The 24,025-nt window shown below is 39.1% G+C and overlaps 1 protein-coding gene and 1 pseudogene across 3 annotated transcripts in view; one reads left to right on the top strand and one right to left on the bottom strand.

Annotated features, from left to right (window-relative positions):
* The window catches only part of Frmpd4 (FERM and PDZ domain containing 4), a 1,105,936-nt gene that overhangs the window by 23,972 nt on the left and 1,057,939 nt on the right, over positions 1-24,025 (top strand). The gene's annotated exons all lie outside the window — the stretch shown is intronic.
* Positions 6,919-24,025, bottom strand: part of Gm7209 — a 97,195-nt pseudogene continuing 80,088 nt past the window's right edge.

Below are 24,025 nucleotides of genomic sequence, written 5' to 3'. Positions count from 1 at the left end.
AAATACAAATACAAATACAAATACAAATACAAATACACATACACATACACATACACATACACATACACATACACATACACATACACATACACATACAAATACAAATACATATACAAATACAAATACAAATACAAATACAAATACAAATACAAAAACAAAAACAAATACAAATACAAAACAAATACAAATACAAATACAAATACAAATACATATACAAATACAAATACAAATACAAAAACAAAAACAAAAACAAAAACAAATACAAATACAAAACAAATACAAATACAAATACAAATACAAATACAAATACAAATACAAATACAAATAGTGAGATCTTAGTGTAGGTCTGAGACATTCAAAGTTCTGTGTGCTTCTTCCTTTTCCTGTTTCACCTCAGACAACCCTGTAGTCTACATGAAGTCCTGCTACTTCCACTTTCCTCCTCCTTTTCATATGCTTTAAAAATTTTGTATTTCTTATTTTATATATATATATATATATATATAATTAGAGAATGGAGATGGGCAGGTTCATAGACAGAGATAACAAAATTGCCCTTTAGAAAGGAACTTTATTGGTAGAGAGAAACTTGTAACCCTAGGGGGCCTTGAGGTAGAAGAGCATTATGAAAAACAATAAATTGTTTTAGAGGCAACATGACAGAGCCTTAAAAGAAAGGAAAGATGCTCCTTTAAAACCTGAAGAGGATTCTCATTAAGTGTGATAGCTTAAAATAAGAGAAACCTAGGTAGCTATCATGGACAGCATGATATGTTGAGGTCTAGACAGGTGAGATTTCTGGGAAATCCACCCTCCCCCCAAACGATCTGAGTTTTACAAAAGTTTGGCAGCCAGGCTGTGGTGGTGCTCACTTTTAATCCCAGGAGGCAGAGGCAGTCAGATCTCTGTGAGTTCAAGTCCATCCTGGTCTACAGAACTAGTTCTAGGACAGCCACAGCCATACAGAGAAAACCTTTCTTGAAGAAACCACACACTGTACCTCACACAATAATAGTGGGAGACTTCAACACCCCACTCTCAGCAATGGACAAATCATGGGAACACAAACTAGACAGAGACACATTAAAACTAACAGAAGTTATGGACCAAATGGATTTAACAGATATCTATAGAACAGTTCATCCTAAAACAAAAGGATATACTTTCTTCTCAGCACCTCATGGTGTCTTCTCCAAAATTGACCATATAATTGGTTACAAAACAGGCCTCAACAGATGCAAAAAGACTGAAATAATCCCATGCACCCCATCAGATCACGATGGACTAAGGTTGGTATTCAATAGCAACAAAAACAACAAAAAGCCCACACACACGTGGAATCCCTACTTAATGATAACTTGGTCAAGGAATAAATAAATAAATAAATAAAAGACTTTTTAGAATTCAATGAGAATGGAGATACAGCATATCAAAACTTATGGGATACAATGAAAGCAGTGCTGAGAGGAAAACTCATAATTCTGAGTGCCTCCATAAAGAAACTTGAGAGAGCATACAATAGCAGCTTAACAACACACCTGAAAGCTCTAGAACAAAAAAAAGCAAATACACCCAAGAGGAGTAGATGGCAGGAAGTAATGAAACTCAGGGCTGAAATCAACCAAATAGAAATAAAAAGAAGTATAAAAAGAATTAACCAAACCAGTAGATGGTTCTTTGAGAAAATCAACAAGATAGATAAGCCCTTAGCCAGACTAACCAGAGGGCACAGAGACAGTATCCAAACTAATAAAACCAGAAATTAAAAGGAAGATATAACAATAGAAACTGAGTAAATAAAAAAATCATCAGATCTTACTAAAGATGCCTATACTCAACATAACTAGAATATCTGGATGAGTTGGACAATTTTCTAGACAGATAGCAGCTACCAAAGTTAAATCTGGATCAGATAAACCATCTAAACAGTCCCATAATCCCTAAAGAAATAGAAGCAGTCATTAAACGTCTCCCAACTCCCCCCAAGGGAAAAAAAAAAACAAAACAAAAATGCAGGACAAGATAGGCTTAGTGCAGAAATCTATCAGACCTTCAAAGAAGACCTAATACCAATACTCTTCAAACTATTCCACAAAATAGAAACAGAAGGAACACTACTTCATTGTATGAAGCCACAGTTACTCTGCATATTCTTTCTTGGAGATTGAATGGTTTCTGTCTAATCAGGAACTCGTCACAAATTCCTTTCACAGAGGACTTAGTAAGAGAGTTTTCTACTTCTATCATGTTTATTGTTCCAAAAAGAGTTTAAAAACTAAAAAAACAAGCAAACAAACAAAAAACAAAGAGGGCTGGGAGAAAAAGATTCTGTAACTGTCTTAGTTAGAGTTTTACTGCTGTGAACAGACACCATGACCAAGGCAACTCTTATAAAGGCAACATTTAATTGGGACTGACATACAGGTTCAGTGGTTCAGTCCATTATCATCAAGGTGGGAACATGGCAGCATCCAGGCAGGCATGGTGCAGGAGGAACTGAGAGTTCTACATCTTCATTTGAAGGCTGCTAGAAGACTGGCTTCCAGGCAGCTAGGATGAAGGTCTTAAATCCCACACCTACAGTGACACACTTCCTCCAACAAGGCCACACCTACTTCAAGCATATATAAACCACCATAGTAAGTAAGCCTAATAAACCCTTTTGCCAATTTTCCAAGCCAAACTTGATGGAGTGTTTATTTTGCTCTCTGCATGGTGCCCTATCTGCGATGAGAAGACATTTGTTTTTCCATACTCCCAGTTGACACAACTCCATATAAATAGGGTCTTTTTTGCTTTAGAAGGGTCTGACTAAGAAATCTTTTTCTTAAGTGAAGGTAATGAGCATAATGAAAACTATGTAATATTTATTTACTCTATTTCCATTTTCTAGATTTGGGAAAATATACTCGTTTTCTTCCACGGGATAGACTTATAGGTAACTGACAACAGAAAATTTTCATTTTTCCCCAATTGCTTTGGACCTGGGGAATACAGGCTGATGGTAAGAAAGTAGAGTAATAAAAGGATAAAGATTTTATTATACACTAATTATGGCTAATATTGTAAATTTGACCTAAGAGGAATGAACATAGCTTTTAAACCACAAGACATGTGGAGGCTATATGATTTGATCTATAATCCATCTGCTTTTCATATAACTTTTAGTTTTCTTGGTATGATTTCATTTGGGGTTGAATCTTGGCAACGTCTTAGTCTGACAGCAGTTTTTAAAATATAGAATGTGTGAAAAGGAGAAAAAGACCTGTCATGTTTCTCAATTACAAAAGCACAGGGCACGGAACAGCTCCATTACTTTCCTTTTCTTTTCATGAATCCAGGAAGTCAAAGAGGGAAGGGTTAGAAGAACACACATATTTTAGCCAAAGAAAACCCCACAACAACAATAAAAACCCTAAAAAACAAACCAAAACAACCCTAGAAAACCTTGCTCTACATAGCTAAGTGAGATAACTAACAATTGACCTCCCAGAAGTCAAGGAGGCCACTGCAGTTTACAGATATGTTCAGAAGGGCTCTTTCTGCCATGATATTTCCCCACTGTCTGTTGCTTTCTAAAGCCAGCAGAACTATGTATTTCTTTCAACTTTCGGAGACGCTCTGTGAGCCTGTTACGACCTGCTTTGAAAGCCCCTTAGTTCTTATTCCTCTAGGACTTTTCCTTCCTCTTGTTTCACTTTTTATTTATCAAAGTAGCCAGACAACACCAAGTAATCAGGGCCAAAGAGCCAAGTGGATGTAGAGAAGAGAGCTGAGCAATAGGGGGAACCTCAGGACTGTAGAAACTCTTCAGGTTAGATAACCAGTGTGGAAGAGAGAAGTTAATCCTGGCTTCAGCGTATGTGTGTTGGGGGGCATGTTGGTTTAGAGGAGAGAGCTAAAACCAGGCATCCAGCATAGCTGAATATGAAGGGGAGTGTGAGGTGTCTTTACCTCAGAAAAACAGAGACAGAGAAAGACAGAGAGAGAGACAGACAGAGAGAGGGACAGAGAGACAGATGTTTCTCTCAGTGTTCCTTTCTCCTTCCCTCCTTCCCCTCCCTTCCCCCTCCCTATTTATTCATATGGGGACTTCAGTCCACTGATATTTTGGCTCCCACATTCATTGTGGTTTTCCCTGTCTCAGTTAAAATTCTCTGGAATATTCCGGCCCCATTCCTACCCACTCCCACACAAAGACCCTTCCAGAGGTATCTTTCACAGGTGTTTAAATGAAGGCAAATTTTCATCATGATGTGGAGCGTGGGTCATGGGGCATGGAGTGAGTAGTGTGGCATTAAAGGTGTTATAGGGTCAGGTGGCCTTGTGAGAAGCTAAAGTTTAGTGACTGGTTCAGCCAGATAACTGCTTTCTCATTTGGCTATATACTTTAACTTTTTTTTTTTTTTTTTTGGTCTTCCCTTCTTTACTGTCAGCTGTTTCCCCTACTCCAATTATTCTTAGTCCCTGTTACTTCTGCTGTCTTCTAGTTGTTGAATGGGGGAAAGCAGGTTACACAGAACAGGTGTGTATCTGTTCCGTGGAGCAGTTCCCAGTGTGAATTGCTTGTCCATTTTTTTATTGTCTCCCTTACTCCCTAATGCTAGGAATTAACCAAAAAGCAGGTATGAGCTCAACATTATCTATTGTTAATCTTTAAAGTAATGATTTTCCTTATGGCCTTTCTGTGCAGAGACTAAACTTAATAACTATGGTTCATGAAAGATTCAATTTGCAATTCTGATTATAACTGACATTTTAGTTTGCATTTTGGCTTAAGAAGAGCTATACTACAGTATGTTTCCATTATCATCATCATCACTAGCATCATTATAATTACTGTGTGTGTGTGTTGTATAAAGAGTGTACATGTGTGCCAGGGCTTGACTATGGAGGTGAGAGAACAACTTTTAAAAGTCTGTTTTATTGCTCCTTCTACCTTTATATGGGTATATGGGTTCATTTATCAGGCTTACATTGCGTGCCCTTTACCTGTTGAGCATCCTTTCCTGCTTCTCTCTCTCTTTCTCTCCCTCTCTCTGTGTCACTACTAAGTCAATTTATTGATTTAGGAGTCACAAATATGCCATTGGACTTTGAGAAAATTACTTTAGAATGATCTTAGATCCACATCTTTTAAGTTTGATATTTTATATTTTGCTCCATTTAATTCCAAAGTTGTATTTTCCTAAGGATGTACTAAAAGGATAGTACAACAAAAACAGCTTTTTTTTTTTTTACAGCAGCCATGGCTAAGTAATAAATGAATTGAAAAGCTATCAATCAGGAGAGGAGAAAGTGGCTCAGTCTTGACAACTTTATTCCTAAGAATTTAACTCTAAGAAGTTCTGTTGAATTAAAATTAGCACAAATGTAGCAAAGTGCTGGCAAGTTGGCTCAACAGGGAAGGTGCTTGCCACAAAGTCTGATGAACAAGTTTGATGTCCAGGACTGAAACCATAGAAGCAGAGAACTAACAGATGGAAGTTGTCCTCTGACCTCCACAGGTACAGCATGGCATGCATAAACATACATACATACACACACACACACACACACACGCGCGCATGCACACTATGTATGTATTATGTATGTATGTATGTATGTATGTATGTATGTATATATGTGTATGTATGTATATATCTGTTTGTCTATCTATCTATCTATCTATCTATCTACCTACCTACCTATCCTTTTGCAAACTATATACATACTTTAAAAGAGGACTCTAGTTTGTATTCCTTATCTGTATTCCTAGGTTCTCTTCATTCAGTGGAGAACAGAACCCCCTTCCACATTACAAACATAAAAAATTAGAAAGAAACATGAGATCTGAAATTTGAGATATGGATAATGGTGCTATGAAAATTTTACATGTTTTTTTGTGCTGAAGAAAAGAATTAGGGAGGTTATTTTGTTTTGGTTTATTTTGCAAGACAAGGCTTCTCTGTGTATGCAGCCTTATGTCCTGGAACTCATTCTGTAGATCAGCGTAGCCTCAAACTCAGAGATCTGTCTGTCTCTCCCTCTCAAATGCTGGTATTAAAGGTGTGCACCACCATACACCCCCAGTCTGATCTACTTTCTATAGATATAAATTTGCTACTTGAATATGTCAGATCCATAAAGGACAGGAGAGATGGTTCAGTGTATAAGAGTATTTATTGAACTTCAGCTGGGATATATGACAAAAAATTAAAATGATAAATAAATAAGATAATTGTTCATTTATCATCTTCCACATTGTGGCTCACAACAATGTGTAACTCCAGTTCTAGGGGAACTGACATCTTCTGACGTCCAGGGGCACCAAGGATGCACAAAGTAAACATATATCTATGCAGACAAAACATTTGTATACATCAAATAAATAAATCAAAAAGGAATGTAAAGAATGTCATATATGTGGAATGATACAATACACAGTTATTGCCTCTGGCTTTTACATATCAAAATTCTTTTGTGATTCACTCGTAACATAGTATGTATGTTCTAGTTTCATTTATCTGGCTAGATAATTACCCAGAAGAAAAGCAGTTTAGGGAAGAAGGGGTTTGTTTAACGTACAATTGGGAGTTTATCATCTATCACTGTGGAGAATTCAAGGCGGTCAAAAGTAGAAAGAAATTCATACATAAAAAGAAATGCATACATTTATGCTTACTATGTAACTCACATTCTCCATTCTTGTATGATACATTTCCCAAAATCCAGGAAATGATACAGCACACAGAGGAGTGGATCTTCTCACTTAAAAATCTTACGGTTTTACTACTGTGAACAGAAACCATGACAAAGGTAACTCTTTTTATTTATGTAGCATCCTTAAGTCCAGGAGAGCCAGACCCATAGCAGGGCCCTAAAGACTTCAAAACTCTTGTCATTCTAGGCGAGCTCATGTCCATTTTCTATAAGTCCAAGGCGGTTGTCAGGAGGCAGGCAGGGGCTGTGCCTCTCCAGTTGTGGGTGAACTTGGTGGCTGCACCTGATCAGCACACTGTAGGAAGTGGCCTACGTGTTTAACACAGTTGCCAACTGCTGCCTCATTCAAGTGAAGACACTCCTCAAAGGCTTCAAACGGCTCAGCACAGGCCTGTAGGTTCTGGTGGATGGTGGGGTGGGAGGACGTGCAGCGAGCAATGCTCATCTTAAGGGGGTGACAATCTCGATGCCACAACTCTGGCTTGGCTGCTACACATTGGCCATACTGATCCAGCTCCTGGATGCAGTATTGAGCAGTAACTTCCAGGGCTGCCTGAATCTCCAGGCAAATTCAGGAGCTGATCAGTCAGGGAGAAAAGCAAAGGCAACCCTTATAAGGACAACATTTCATTGGATCTGGCTTACAGGTTAAGAGGTTCAATCCATTATCATCAAGGCATGGCAGGAGGAGCTCAGAGTTGCACATCTTTTTCAGGAGGCAAACAGGAGAAGACTGGCATCCTCAGGCAGTTAGAAGGAAGCTCTCAAAGCCTACAACCACAGAGACACACCTCATCCAATAAGATTACACCTACTCCAGCAAGGCCACACCACCAAATAGTGCCACTCCCTGGGCCAAGTATATTGAAACCACCACAATGTTCCTCCTAAGACATGCCCACAAGCCAACCCAATGCAGACAATCCCTCAATCCCACAGATATGCTCGCCATTTTTGGATTTTAGTTTATTCCAGATGTAGTCAAGTTGAGAACCAAGAATAGCTGTCAAACCATTTAAAACTTTTGGTAGTCTTTTTCAATTTCAACAGTTTTTTTTTTTTCTTCCCATATATGATTTGTAATATCTTATCATAGTCTTTAGCTTGTCTTTAATTTTTCAACCATTCCTGTTGAAGCAAAACAATTAATTTTAATAAATTCTGATTTTTACAACTTAAATCATAAAGCTCATATTCTTCCTAGTTTATTTTAGAAGTTATATAGCTTTAATTCTTCTATTACAGTATAGGATACATTATAAATTAATTTTTGTATGCAGCATTAAGTAAACATTTTATTTTTTCTTTTGCAAATGGATTTCTAATTGTCCCCAAACCATGTAGTAAAAAGGCTGTTCATTTTCTCATTGAATTATCTTGGTACTTTTGTTGAAAGTAAATTGACCATAAGTGAGAGGATTTATTCCTGGCCTCTCATTGATCTCACATTGTCTAATTTCTGTGGCTTTACAGTAAATACTGCAAATGTTCCAATATTTGTTGGAATATACTTTAAAAAACCTTTACTAGGTCTTTTGCATTTCTGTACAACTTTTATAATCTGTTCAATTTGTGTAAAATAGTCTGCTTGGATTTTTATACAGATTATACTGAATTTATAGATCAGTTTGGGAGAGAAATGGCATTTTAATAATGCAGAGTTTTCCAGTTTAGAGTTATGAAATGTTCCTTATCTGCTAGATTTCTGTCCTACTCTCCAATTTTCTCAGCAGTATTTTACAGTTTTCAATATGTAAGATATTAGACATTCTTGTTAAATTTGCTCCTGAGCAATTTAGTTATTTAGGTGATACAGGAGATAGATTTTTAAAAATTTTTTAAACTGGATATTTTCTTTATTTACATTTCAAAAGTTTTTTTTCTTTCCAGGTCTACTCTTCTCAAACCCCTATCCCATCCTGTCTCCCCCTGCCCCTATGAGGATGCTCACCCATCCACCCACCCACTCCTGTCTTCCTGCCCTGGTATTTCCCAAAACTGGGGCATTAAATACCCTCAGGAGCAAGGGCCTCTCCACCCACTGATGTCCAACAAGGCCATCCTCTGCCCCATATGCACCCAGAGCCATGGGTCCCTCCATGTGTACTCTTTGGTTGGTGGTCAAGTCCCTGGGAGCTCCAGGGGGTCTGACTGGTTGACACTGATGTTCCCCAATGGGGTTGCAAACCCCCTCAACTCCTTCAGTGTCTTCTCCAACTCCTCCATCAGGGACCCCACGCTCAGTCCAATGGTTGGTTGTGAACATCTGCCTCTGTTTATCAGGCTCTGGCAGAGCCTCTCAGGAGACAGCAATATCAGGCTTCTTTCAGCAAGCACTCTCTGGAATCCTCAATAGCATCCAGTTTTGGTGACTGTATATGGGATGGATTCCCAGGTGGGGCAATCTCTGGATGGCCTTTTCTTCAGTCTCTGCTCCAGTCTTTGTCTCCATATTTTCTCTTGTGGGTATTTTGTTCCCCCTTCTTATAACTTATTTGGTTAGAGTCACACTAAGATATTTTATATTGTTTGTGACTATTGTAAAGGGTGTCATTTCTATAATTTCTTTCTCTGCCCATTTATCCTTTGAGTGCAGAAAGGATACTGATTTGTTTGAGTTAATTGTATATCTGTACACTTTGCTGAAGTTGTTTATTAGCTGTAGGAGTTCTCTGGTGGAATTTTTGGGGTCACTTAAACATACTATCATATCATTTGCAAACAGTGATATTTTGACATTTTCCTTCCCAATTTGTATCCCATTGACCTCTTTTTTGTTGTCTAATTACTCTAGCTAGAACTTCAAGTACTATATTGAATAGATAGGGAGAGAGTGGGTGGCCTTGTCCCTGATTTTAGTGGAATTGCTTTAAGTTTCTCTCTATTTAGTTTGATATTGGATACTGGTTTGATGTATATTGCTTTTACTATGTTTAGGTGTGGGCCTTCCAAGACTTTTAACATGAAGGCATGTTGAATTTTCTCAAATGCTTTTTCAGCATCTGATGAAATGATCGTGTGTTTTTTTCCTTTGAGTTTGTTTATGTAGTGGATTATGTTGATGGATTTCTGTATATTGAACCATCCCTGCATCCCTGGGGTGAAGCCTACTTGATCGTAATGAAATGATTATTTTTGATATGTTCTTCGATTTGGTTTGTGGGAATTTTATTGAATATTTTTGCATTGATATTCATAAGGGAAATTGATTTGATTTCTCTTTCTTTGTTGAGTCTTTGTGTGGATTTGGTATCAGCATAACTGTGGCTTCAAAAAATGAATTTGGTAGTGTACCTTCTGTTTTTGTTTGTTTGTTTTGTGGAATAGTTTGAAGTGTATTGGTATTAGGTCCTCTTTGAAGGTCTGATAGAATTCTGCACTAAGCCCATCTGGTTCTGGGAAGTTTTGGTTGGGAGGCTTTTAATGACTGCTTCTATTTCTTTAGTGGTTATGGGATTGTTTAGATGGCTTACCTGATCTGGATTCTGTCTAGAAAATTGTGCACTTCATCCAGATTTTCTGTTTTTGTTGAGTATAGGCATTTTTAGTAGGATCTGATGACTCTTTAAATTTCCTCTGTTTCTTTTGTTATAGCTCCCTTTTCATTTCTGATTTTGTTAATTTGGATACTGTCTCTATGCCCTCTGGTTAGTCTGACTAAGGGTTTATCTATCTTTGTTGATTATTCTCAAAGAACAAGCTCCTGGTTTTATTGGTTTTTATTTGTTTGTTTGTTTGTTTGTTTCGACTTGGTTGATTTCAGCCCTGAGTTTGATTGTTTCCTGCTGTCTATTCCTCTTGAGCATATTTGCTTCTTTTTGTTCTAGAGCTTTCAAGTGTGCTGTTAAACTGCTAGTGTAATCTCTCTCCAGTTTCTTTTTGGAGGCACTCAGAGCTATGAGTTTTCCTCTTACCACTGCTTTCATTGTGTCCCTTAAGTTTGGGTATGTTGTGCCTTGATTTTTCATTAAGTTTTAAAACGTCTTCTCTCTCTCTCTCTCTCTCTCTCTCTCTCTCTCTCTCTCTTCTCTCTCTCTCTCTCCTCTCTCTCTCCCTCTCTCTTTCTCTTTCTTTCTTTCTTTCTTTCTTTCTTTCTTTCTTTCTTTCTTTCTTTCTTCCTTCCTTCCTTCCTTCCATGACCAAGGTATCATTGAATAGGGCATTGTTCAGCTTCCATGTGCATGTGGGCTTTCTGTTGCTTTTGGTGTTATAGAAGATCAGCCTTATATCATGGTAATCTGATAGGATGTATGGAATTATTTCAATCTTCTTGTATCTGTTGAGGCCTATTTTGTGACCAATTATATGGTCAATTTTGAGAAGGTACAATGACATGCTGAGAAGAAGGTATATTCTTTTGTTTTAGGATGAAATGTTCTATAGTTATCTGCTAAATCCATTTGGTTCATAACTTCTGTTAGTTTCACTGTTTCTCTGTTTAGTTTGTGTGTCTATGATTTGTCCATTGGGATGTTAATGACTTCCACTGTGATTGTGTGTGGTGTGTTGTATGCTTTGAGTTTTAGTAAAGTTTCTTTTATGAATGTGGATGCTCTTGCATTTAGAGGATAAATGTTCAGAATTGAGAGTGCTTCTTGGTAGATTTTTCCTTTGATGAGTATGAAGTGTCCTTCCTTATTCTTTATGTTAACTTTGGGTTGAAAGTTGATTTTATTCGATATTAGAATGGCTATTCCAGCTTTTCTTTTGGGACCTTTTGCTTGGAAAATTGTTTTCCAGTCCTTTACTCGGAGATAGTGTCTGTCTTTGACACTGAGGAGCGTTTCCTGTATACAGTAAAATGCTGGGTCCTCTTTATGTACCCAGTCTATTAGTATATGTCCTTTTATTGAGGAATTGAGTCTATTGATGTTAAGAGATATTAAGCAATAGTGATTGTTGCTTCCTATTATTTTTGTTGTTAGAGGTGGAATTATGTTTATGTGGCTATCTTCTTTTGGGTTTGTTGAAAGAACATTACTTTCTTGCTTTTTCTAAGGTATAGTTTCCCCTCTTGTGTTGGCATTTTCCATCTACTATCTTTAATACTGCTGGATTTGCGGAAAGATATTGTGTACATTTGTTTTTCTCATGGCATATCTTGGTTTCTCCATCTATGTTAAGTGAGAATTTTGCTGGGTATAGTAGCTTGACATTTGTGTTCTCTTAGGCTCTGTATGACATCTGCACAAGATCTTCTGGCTTTCATAGTCTCTGATGAGAACTGTGGTGTAATTCTGATAAGTCTGCCTTTATATGTTACTTGACATTTTTCCCTTACTGCTTTTAATATTCTTGCTTTGTTTTGTGCATTTGTTGTTTTGACTATTATGTGACAGGAAGAATTTCTTTTCTGCCCCAATCTATTTGGAGTTTTGTAGGGTTCTTGTATGTTCATGGGCATCTCTTTCTTTAGGTTATGGAAGTTTTCTTCTATAATTTTGTTGAAGATATTCACTGGCCCTTTAAGTTGGAAATCTTCCCTCTCTTCTATACCTATTATTCTTAGGTTTAGTCTTCTTATTGTGTTCTGGAATTTCTGTATATTTTGGGTTAGGAGCTTTTTGCATTTTGCATTTCTTTATTGTGTCAATGTTTTCTATGGCATCTTCTGCACCTGAGACTCTCTCTTCTATCTCTTATATTATCTGTGACTCCTGATCACTTTCCTAGGTTTTCTGTCTCCAGGGTTGTCTCCCTTTGTGATTTCTTTATTGTTTCTATTTCCATTTTTAGATAATGAATGGTTTTGTTCAATTCCTTCACCTGTTTGGTTGTGTTTTCCTGTAACTCTTTAAGGGATTTTTGTGTTTCCTCTTTAAGGTCTTCTACCTGTTTATTTCTGTTCTGTATTCCTTTAAGGGAATTATTTACATACTCCTTAACTTCCTCTATCATCATCAGGAGATGTGATTTTATATCAGATTCTTGCTTTCCTGGTGAGTTGGGGTATCTATGGTTCACTGTGGTGGGAGAACTGGGTCCTGTTGAAGCCAAGTAGCCTTGGTTTCTGTTGCTTATTTCTTGCCCTTGCCTTTTACCATCTGGTTAACTCTGGTGTTAGCTGGTATTGCTGTTCTGACTGTGACTTATTCCTCCTGCAAGCCTGTATGTCAGTAATCCTGGGAAATCTGTTCTCTCTGGGAGGGATTTGGGTATGATGAGCTGTGGCACAGGGTCAGCTCTGGGGTGTATGCAGAAACTGGAAGGATCCTGTCCTCAGCTGTTCTTTGGTTCCTGTGTCCTGATGGATCTGGGCAGGTCCCTCTTGGGCCAGGAAGTTGAGCGGAAGTGGTGGTCTTACCTGTGCTCAAAGGTGTGTTGGCACTCTTGGGAGACAAGCTCTCTCCTGGTGCTATTTGGTTATAGAGCACTGTGGCAGGAGATCAGCTCCAGATGCTGTGGCACATGCCTAGCCCTGGGTGCAGATGGAAACTGGGAGGCTCCTGTCCTAGGCGGCTCCTAGGTTCCTGTGTTTTGAGAGATCTAGGCAGATCCCTTAGAGCAGAAGTGGTGGTCTTACCTGTGCTCACAGGTGTATCAGCACTCCTGGGATGCCAGCTCTCTCTCAGTGGTATTTGGGTATGGTGCACTGTAGCACAATATCAGCTGCAGGACAAGTTCTACATTTTCCTCTGAAGGCTAGAACGCTGGAGGAGGTAGAGTTTTAATTGTTATTTTCGTATTGTTTATTGTTAATACATAGTATAACTGGAAAACTAGAGCATGGTGCCTGTAACTATGAACTCCATAAGTAGACTGGAGTTGATCTTCAAATTTCAATTTTTTCAGAAAGCAAGTAATCTGAAAAAAAATATCCTAATATTCTGGCTTACATCTCATTGTCAGCCAGCAGATAAAATAAGAAATGGGCAAAAGAGACAGTTATTTCAAAGGTTACACTTGTTTCTCTGGCTAGGTGGTCATTTCATCACCATCTTTGCATGTATATGGGGGCATTGGCACATTTGCCAAGAATGCTGAGGTTTGCATTTCTCCCAAGTCACCATTTGGATTACATCTAGGGTAAAGATGAACTCTGATAAGCAAACCATTATCACTGTGTAGGTACTGGTTTATTTACAACATATATATGCAGATTTTTACAGAATATAAAGGTTCCTGTATTCATTTCCTTATCTCCTTGCTGTGACAAAAATATGTGACAAAATCCACTTAAGGAGGGAAGGGTTGATTTTGGCTCACAGTTGGAATACACAGTTTCATCATGGTAGATAGGGCTGAGAGTTAAAAGCAGAAGGCAACTGCTCACATTGCAGCCATAGTCAGGAGACAGAAGTATGTCCTGGTGCTCAGATTTCTTTCTTTTTTATATCCAATCTGGGTTCTTGGCTCATGGGCTAGTGCTGTCCACATTCAGGGTGGAGACTCCCTCCTCAATTAATCTAATTTAGAAATTCCCTTAAAGACATGCCCAGAGATTTGTATCCATAGTTGATTCTAAATCCTGTTAACTTGACAATCAAGATCAGCCATTACACTCTCTTAATTCATCACTAGTAATGGCATAGAGTAGAAAGACAGGGGAATTTATGGAGAAGGGGAAGAAGTTGAGAAGCAGAAATTCCAGCATAATTAACATTTGCTGTGAAACCCAAAGACACTGAACTAATTCTTCCTTCCTATGCAGATACTTAGTGTTAGCATAGCAATAAGCCAGCTTTAAGGCCTGAATGAATATGAACTCACCGTCTCCAGCACATTCTCTGAAAGCTTCAATCAAACAAGACTACTAATTCTGAGGCCTGGTGAGATGGCTCAGTGGTTAGTTCTGACTGCTCTTCCTAAGGTCCTGAGTTCAAATCCCAGCAACCACATAGTGGCTAACAACCATTCATAATGAGATCTGAAGCCCTTTTCTGGGGTATCTGAAGACAGCTACAGTGTACTTAGATATACTAATAAATCTTAAAAAAAAAAAAGACTACTAATTCTGTTTACATTGAAGACACTCTAAGTTCTTACATCCCCGTGACTGTATGTTTACTATATCAACTGTAATCCTGTCAGGTAACCCACACCCATATTTTCAGGTAGGTCTTACTTCCAGAGTGTCTCTCTTTCTCTCAACCCTCAAACTTAAACTTCATATTAAAATATCTTTAACAAACTCCAACTCTGCTTTGTAACTGCTAGTCCTAAAGGGTCTTGTTATTATTATTATCATTATTATTATTGCTTTGCAGTTATGTATCTTATTTTATGGTCCCTATAAGATTTAGGGAACTTTTCAGGATATTAGTGGTGACAGCATAGAGTTGTACACCATCTTTGATACTGACAGTAATATAGTTTTTTTTTTCTAAATTGGCCTTGTATTTTGCAAAATTGCTAAAGTCACTAACTAGTTCTAATAGTAGTGTGTGTGTGTGTGTGTGTGTGTGTGTGTGTGTATGTGTATGCATGTGTGTGTTCTGTCATGTGTAACCATCTTTGTGCATGTAGAGGATAGAGGAATAGTCAGATATCTTCTGCTACTGTCCCTTGCCTTATATTGTGAGACAGGGTCTCTTACTTAAAGAGAAGCTTGACATTTCAGCTAGATTGGTTGGCCAGTGAACTCTGGAATCCACCTATCTCTACCTCCCAATGTACAGTGCCAAGATTGAAGAAATGTGAGTCCAAGGATTTGAACTCAGATGCTCTTGCTTCTTTACAAAGTCTTACCCACTAAGCTATCTTCCTAGCTTCCCACATTTATAATTAAAAAAATTACATTCATTATTTATGTGTGTATGTATATGTGTGTGTGTGTGTGTGTGTGAGAGAGAGAGAGAGAGAGAGAGAGAGAGAGAGAGAGAGATGGGGATGGGGGAGGGAGAGGGAGGGAGAGAGGAAGAGAGAGGGAGAGGGAGAAGGAGAGGGAGGGGAGAGATCATGAGTTGACCTTGAAACTCAATCTGTAGATAAGGATAACTTTGAGTCCATGGTTCTCTTGACTCCACCTCCTGAGTGTTAGGATTACAGGCCTTTGTCTCATTCCTGTGCTCACCATTGAATTCAGGGTAGTTCTGTCTGGTAGGAAAACACTCTACTAGCAGATCTATATTTCCAGGACCCACCTTTGTATTTTTCAATTTCAAATTGATCATTTTGAGATAGACTCTTACAATAGAAGGGATATTTTCTATGATAATTACAAAATAAATATGAGAATTATGCTAGAGCCTTAGAGTTTCTCCTTTAATATAAAAAGTAAAGAAAGCCTTTTTCCCAAAATGTGTTGTTCTTACCTTTCATGTTATAAAAATAAGATAATTATGATTGCTTTATTTGGCTTTTTATTTCTCTTTTCTATTTTAAAAAAAGTCACACTTGGGGGTGGGGCTTGTAACTCATAGCACAAATGTAGACATAAGAAGACACCACCTGGGAGGTGCTTTTCATGGAGCTCAAATTCAAGTCATTCGGCTTGATGGCAATTATCTTTCCTTGCTGAGATGTCTAACTGACCCAGAAATTTCTATTGACTTAAAGAAAGAAATCAGGCCCAAAATGGTGGTGCGCAACTTGAGTCCCAGCACTCAAGAGACAGAGGAAGAGAGGTACCTCTGTCAATTTGAGAATAGCCTGGTCTACATAGAAAAGCCAGAGCTACATGCAGGGCCCCATTTGTCTTCGTTAGGATTTTACTGCTGTGAACAGACATCATGACTAAGACAACTCTTATAAGGACAACATTTAATTGTGGCTGGCTTACAGGTTCAGAGTTTCAGTCTGTTATCATCAAGGCAGGAACATGGCAGCATCCAGGCAGGCGTGGTGCAGGGGGAGCTGAGAGTTCTACATCTTCATCTGAAGACTGCTAGTGGAAGACTGACATACTTACTCTAACAAGACCACAGCTTCTAATAGTGCCATTCCCTGGGCCATGCATATATAAACCATGACATCATCTTTAAAAAATTATTAAAGTTCAAGGAAGGCATTGCTGAAATGTTTTGCCCATACATTGTAAGCTTCTTGCTGTTCATTTTAGTTGTATGATTCTACTTCTGTCTCTCCAGTTAAACTAATTGATTTCTCACATAGTTGACCTGCAAGACCCCTCATAGTTTCCCCTAACTTGTTGCGCCATCCATGCCCTATATCGGCTGCTCTTGTCACTTCATAGGCACTTTCTTTTTCTTCCACACTTTGGTCATTCTCGCTTTGGAGTTATCTTTGTATAAACTGATGATATGATAGCTCCACATTATGGTTAAGGGGAAGGCTTGTTTGTTTGTTTATACGTTTAAGAAAGGAAACAGTCAGAAGCTTCTGAAGAATCCAGAACAAAGAGAAATATACTTAAAGAAATATACTTAAAATGACCAGCAGACCGGACATGGCCTGGGCTATCTGAAAGAGAGGGTGGAATAACAGGGGATGGAGACCAGAGAGTACGTAGTGAGATAACGGTGAGTAGAGCATATAGAGGAAGAGAGAACATATCAACATTAGCAGGGTTATGAGGAGAATGAGTAACTGTGTGGGAAGGAAGCCTGTGAACTGGAAGGAGGTTAGGGTAGAGGAGGTGAGAGGGGCTAGGATACATGGGTGGACTTGGATATGTGTAACAGGTTCTTGTGTTACTGAAGGAGCCTTGTGGCACAGGTAGCCATATGCCCTTTCTTCCAGAGGTAAGGGAAATTACTTCTTTTGGTTGAGGAGAACTATCTTTCCCAAGTTCCTCACAAAGGCCTACTTTGTTTTGTTTTATTTTGTTTTGAGACAGTATTTTTCTCTGTAGCAGTGACAGTCCTGGAACTCACTCTGAAGACCAGGCTGGCCTCAGAGATCCACTTGTCTCTACCTCCCAAGTGCTGGGATTAAAAGAGTGTATACTTGGTAGAAGTCTGGGTTTTTTCTGATTACCAGAAAATCCTTGAATCATCCAGGTTGAGCTCATTTCTGGCTATTTGGGCTGCCTTTTGGGATGTGTGGAATTGGAGTTTCCTTTGGATCTGACTATCTTCCTATTATTACTGGATGCACATGTCTTTCCTTTTGTGCTTTATGATTTGGAGTATCATTTTTACTAACTTTACTTAACATTTCCTGTGTGTTGCACACACATTTATACTTCCAAGCATTGCTGCATTGTCCTTGACCCAAATGAGTTCTCTCTCTCTCTCTCTCTCTCTCTCTCTCTCTCCCTCTCCCTTTCTCTCTGTAAACTTGACACAAGCTAGCATGGTTTGAGAAGAGAAACATGAAAACATAAAAATGCCTTTATCAGTTTGTCTGTAGGAAAGCCTGTATCTATAGGGCATTTTCTTAATTAGTGATTGATGTGAGAGGGCCCAGACCACTATGGGTTGTGCCACTCCTGGGCACATTGTTCCAAATGGTAGAAGAAAGTAGTCTGAGAAAGCTATGAGGAGCAAGCCAGTAAGCAGTAGCCATCCATGGCCTCTCTATTAGCTCCTGCCTCTAGGTTCCTGCCCTGTTTAAGTTCTTGTCCTGACATCTTTCTGTGATTTATGGTGATTTGGAAATGTAAGTAAAATAAACCCTTTCTTACACAAGTTACTTTTGATCATGGTGCTTATCATATAAGATCAGTCCCATGTGATGACTAAGGTGCCATTTGCAGAAGCTCTAAGTAGTCATGACATGTAGCAAGTGTCAGTACTCCTTAGGACAATATCCCCAATTCATGAAATATTTGCTAGAGTGTTTATACTAGATGCTCTGAGGTATACATTTAGGAATGAATAATTTCTCCAGATTGTTTTCTCCAAATGGTTTACTGTGCTTCCTGGGATTTTAGTCCAAGCATGTTAATTACATGTAGTGACAATCCCCAGGAGGGAGGCACCACCTTTGGGAGTGGTGTACAAGCTTAGTAGCAGCTTGCTTGAGGAATTTCTCTGAGATGTTGGCCTTAAGTTCAGCTTCTTCCAGGGTGCATCTGTGCTATGTGATGACTAAGGTGACATTTGCAGTCCTGATTTATCCCTTGCCAAGAAGAATGGAGCTGCTGAAAAATTTCTATTGGTTCTCATCAAAGTTCCCTTTGCCTAGATAGACTGTTTTTCTAGGTAATGGAGTTGCCAACTCAGAGTCTGTTGGCACCTGTTTCCCTATTAGTGTTGTGTGCTTCTCCCTCTGGGTGTCAGCTCCTCTGGCATAGGGCCCTGTGCCAATCACACTTTAATGATATTTGAAGGGACTGAATTGTCTTGAGGAAAAATGTTTCTGCCTTGGAAGCAATTTATGAAGTTCCTGAAACCTGATTATAAATGAATTCAAGAAAGAGACAAAAGTTTTAGAAGCCAGTTTGGATTTTTATTGCACAAAAGTAAGACTAGATGGGTGCTTCATTGCTGAAATTGATGCGAGGTGTGTTTTAAGGGCTTTCTGTAAGATCCAAATTCTGTCTTGTGGTAGAATATAAAGCTTGCTTACTCTTCATTTGCCACTGGCAGTTCTTTTATTGAAAAGTTGACAAGATCTTTCTGTTCACCTAAGAATCAAATTGATTTTGCTATTTGCTTTTTAGTGTATCCTCTTGGATTTATTTGGAATCTGTTTGCGAAGTATTTATTTAAATAAATGGGCTTAGCTGGGCAGTGGTGCTGCATGCCGTTAATCCTAGCACTCAGGATGCAGAGACTGTGGATCTCAGTTTGAGGCCAAACCAAAATTAAATAAATAAATGAGTAGATGAGTAAATGAATAAATGAGTGAATGGATAAATAGGCTGGAGAGAGTGCTCAGTAGTTAAGAGCATGCATTGTCCTTGCAGGACCAAAGCTCAATTCCCAGCACTCACGTTAGGCAGTTTACAATTCCCTGTCACTCCAGCCCTGCACATATACACTCACCATGCGTGCAATATAAAAATACATCCTATATAAAAATGAAAGAGTTACTCTCTGTAATGGGACTCAAATAACTTAAAGGTATTTTGTCTATGTATTTCTTTATATCTAATACAGTGGTCAAGAGTGAGCAAGAGTCAAATGCTCTCAAAAGAAATTGCCCCTGAGATCTGAGATAAGTGATATCTGAGAAAAAGCAAGTAGAGAGCCAAAGAGTTATTCTTAGGACTTAATGTTTAAATTCCTCTAAAAATAGTCATTTATTGGGTCAGTTTGCTGTGTCAGCTAATTATACTGTGTGACATTCTTTATGACTGCAGCAGTGGCCATGTCTCTTACCCAATCTGTTTGTCTTTTTTTTTTTTTCTGGAATGTTAAGTTCAATATTACTTTGGATTTAATTTTAATAGTTACTGTTTATCTCATAAAAAAAGTACAATTCCAAAAATAAATGAATAAGAAGTAAGGCTTTCCTTTTCTCTAGTATATAGTGTGTTCCAGGCCTAGGTTTTCTATGGAGATAACTGTAATCAGGGATCCTTGGGTTTTTTTTTTTGTTTTGTTTTGTTTTGTTTGTTTTGTTTTTGTTTTTTCAAGACAGGGATTCTCTGTATAGCCCTGGCTGTCCTGGAACTCACTCTGTAGACCAGGCTGGTCTCGAACTCAGAAATCTACTTGCCTCTGCCTCCCAAGTGCTGAGATTAAAGGTGCACATCACCATTGCACAGCGGCTCCTTGATTCTTGTGCTCACACACAGAACATTTCAGAAAGACACATAGACTCAACAAGCACACGTTATTAGAATAGAGTCTCTACACAGGACTGAAATGATATGTCAGTAGTTAAAAGCCCTTGATAGTCTTTCAGAGGGTCTGAATTTTGTTCCTTGTACCCATATAGCAGCTAAAAGCATCTTTTAAATCCAGTTCTAGAGAACACCCTCTTTTGGCCTCCTGGAGAGCTACTTGTACATTGTGTATATACATACAGGCAAACACTCATACATATAAACTAAATCTCTCTCTCATATATATCTATCTTCATTTTAAGATTGGTCTTACATACCAAGGCCAATACTATACTGATAATACCTTCTCTTTCACCACCCAGGAAGAGTACTTTAGCTTCAGAAATGCCCCAAATTGACTTTCTAAGGTAATAACAGTTGTCCCAGAGCAGCAGATGCTACATTCTGGAATCACCGTGGGTCATGTTCTCACACCCCCAAAACCCAGCCACCATTGAGTTAGTATAGTGGTGATGCCAAGGTATAACTTACTGGAAGACAGTCTCTCCTATTAGTTTACCTTTATTCAAAAACTTCCCTAGGCTTTTCAGTATATCCCTTAAAGATAAACTAACCTAGGATGCTGCCACCCAAGGGACAGTGTGACTTTCCTCTCATTTAGCCTTGCCTACTCCATCCTTACTTTCTTTTGTACAGATAGTTCTATTTTTTTAATCCGTGTACACTTACATTTATGATAACATTTGTGTCTTAGTGGACCAGGACTCAGCAAGAAATTTAAGTTAGTGCATTTCTTCTTGTTCTTACAGTGTGACCAAGTATCTGAGAAGTAGCAACTTAAGAGGGAAAAGGTTTATTATGGCTCTCAGTTTGAAGGTATAGCTGATCATGGCAGCAAGTGCCCTGGTGGTAGGATCCTGAGGCTGCTCACATTGCTTTTTCAGTCAGGAAGCAGATGGAAATGAATGTCAGAGCTCAGTTTGGTTTCTGTTTTTAAAAATTCAGTCAAAGACCTCAGCCCATGAAATGGTATAATGCAATTTTAGTGAAGACCTTCCTACCTCAGTTAACCCAATCTGGAAACTCCTTCATAGATATGCCTAGAGGTTTGTCTCTTGGGTGATTCAAGATCCTGTTAAATTTGTAATCATCACTAATTATTACAGATAGCAATGTGGCTGGAGGCACAGGGTAGGGAAATGTATGACATTACCCTAGTTATGCAGGGTAACCAATTGCAATGCCCTACATAGAAGGTGGAGGCATGGGGCTATGGGAAAACTTGGCACATTACTTTAAATTGGATCACATGGTCACTGGAAAAGACCTGTAGGGGTAAGCAATGACTGTCGAGGTTTGGAGGGTTATAGCACCTGTTAGGTAACTCTGGGTGTTGGTTGTGGGAGGTAGAAGGCATATAAGCAAACAGAATATATTTCAAGAAGCTGAGACTGCTTTATTGGAACAGTGAGCCCCAAGCTTTCCTTGGAATAAAGGCTGAGTGCATGTAGAAAGTGGGGAACCTACCAGAAAGTTTCAACTACTTTTGTGTCTTGCTGAAGTGCATCAGGTTATTTTCTTTCTTTTTTTATTGGATATTTTATTTGTTTACATTTCAAATGTTATTCCCTTTCCCATTTCCTCTCCGAAAACCCCCTGTACTGGCTGGTTGTGTGTCAACTTGACCCAAGCTGGAGTTATTACAGAGAAAGGAGCTTCAGGTGAGAAAATGTCTCCATGAGATCCAGCTGTAAGGCATTTTCTCAATTAGTGATCAAGTGGGGAGGGCCCATTGTGGGTCATGATATCCCTGAGTTGGTAGTCTTGTGTTCTATAGGAAAGCAAGCTGAGCAAGCCAGGGGAAGCAAGCCAATAAGTAACATCCATCCATAGCCTCTGCATCAGCTCCTGCTTCCTGACCTGCTTGAGTTCCTGTCCTGACTTCCTTTCATGGTCAACAACAATGTGGAAAGTGTAAGCTAAATAAACCCTTTCCTCCCCAACTTGCTTTTGTGCAGAAATAGAAACCCTGACTAAGACATCCCCTATCACACTGCCACCCCCCAATACTATGAGGGTGCTCCTGCTCCCCCGCCTTAGCATTCCCCTACACGGGGGCATCAAGCCTTTCCAGGACCAAGGGCCTCCCCTCCCATTGATGCCAGACAAGGTCATCCTCTGCTACATATGTGCTTGGAGGCAGGGGTCTCTCCATGTGTTCTCTTTGGTTGGTGGTTTAGTCCCTGGGAGGTCTGGGCGATCTGGTTAGTTGATATAGTTGTTCTTCCTATGGGGTTGCAAACTACTTCAGCTTCTTCAGTCCGTTCTCTAACTCCTTCCATTGCAGACCCCATGATCAGTTCAAAGGTTGGCTGGGAGCACTCACCTCTGTATTTCTCAGGCTCTGGCAGAGCCTCTCACTAGACAGCTATATCAGGCTCCTGTCAGCAATCACTTCTTGGCATCCACAATACTTTCTGGGTTTGGTGTCTGTATATGGGATGGATCCCCAAGTATGGGAGTCTCTGGATGGCCTTTCTTCAGTCTCTGCTCCACACTTTGTATCCATATTTCCTCCTGAGAGCATTTTGTTCCCTTTTCTAAGAAGGACTGAAGCATCCACACTTTGGTCTTCCTTCTTCTTGAGCTTCGTGTGGTCTATGAAAGTGTGGTACATTTACACAATGGAGTACTACTCAGCTATTAAAAACAATGACTTCATGAAATTTTTAGGCAAATGGATGAAACTAGAAAATATCATCCTGAGTGAGGTAACCCAATCACGAAAGAACACACATGGTATGCACTGACTGATAAGTGGATAGTAACCCAAAAGCTCGTAATACCCAGCAGGTTGTTTTCAACATTCAGGCATATTAAATTTACATAATATGTAAGGTTGTGGCTAAGCCATTCTTTATGACTAGGAGATATTGCCCAGTACAGCCTGACCCAGTTCCTAATGACCCAACTGGAAGCCATTTTTTTTTTTTACTTATTACAAGAATCAGTAAGAATTATGTTATATATGACTACAGAAAACAGATAATTTCAAGACTAGTTAATTCAAAAATTAACTTAAAATAATTTCTGCTTTTCGTTTAGTGCTTATGATTTGGGGAAAACTGGTGTTTTAATTATGGTTTCTATTGCTGTGAAGAGGCACCATGACCACAGCAATTCTTTTTTTTTTTAACCACATTTTTTTAAATATATATTTTCTTCATTTACATTTCAAATGCTATCCCAAAAGTCCCCTACACCCTCTCCCCGCTCTGCTCCCCTACCCACTCACTCCCACTACTTGGCCCTGGCTTTCCCCTGTACTGGGGCATATAAAGTTTGCTAGACCAAAGGGCCTCTCTTCCCAATGATGGCTGACTAGGCAATCTTCTGCTACATATGCATCTAGAGACACGAGCTCTGGGAGTACTGATTAGTTCATAATGTTGTTCCACCTATAGGGTTGCAGACCCCTTCAGCTCCTGGGCACTTTCTCTAGCTCCTATATTGGGGGCCCTGTGTTCCATTCTATAGATGACTGTGAGCATCCACTTCTGTATTTGCCAGGCACTAGCAAAGCCTCACAAGAGACAGCTATATCAGAGTCCTTTCAGCAACATCTTGCTGGCTTATGCAGTAATGTCTGCATTTGGTGGCTGATTATGGGATGGACCCCCAGGTGGGGCAGGCTCTGGATGGTCCATCCTTTCATCTTAGCTCCAAACTTTGTCTCTGTAACTT

This window comes from Mus musculus, chromosome X (assembly GCF_000001635.26).
Source record: "Mus musculus strain C57BL/6J chromosome X, GRCm38.p6 C57BL/6J".
NCBI classification, from domain to species: Eukaryota; Metazoa; Chordata; class Mammalia; order Rodentia; family Muridae; genus Mus; species Mus musculus.
The sequence above is the reverse complement of the archived record's forward strand: the minus strand, read 5'-3'. Positions and strand labels throughout refer to the sequence as shown.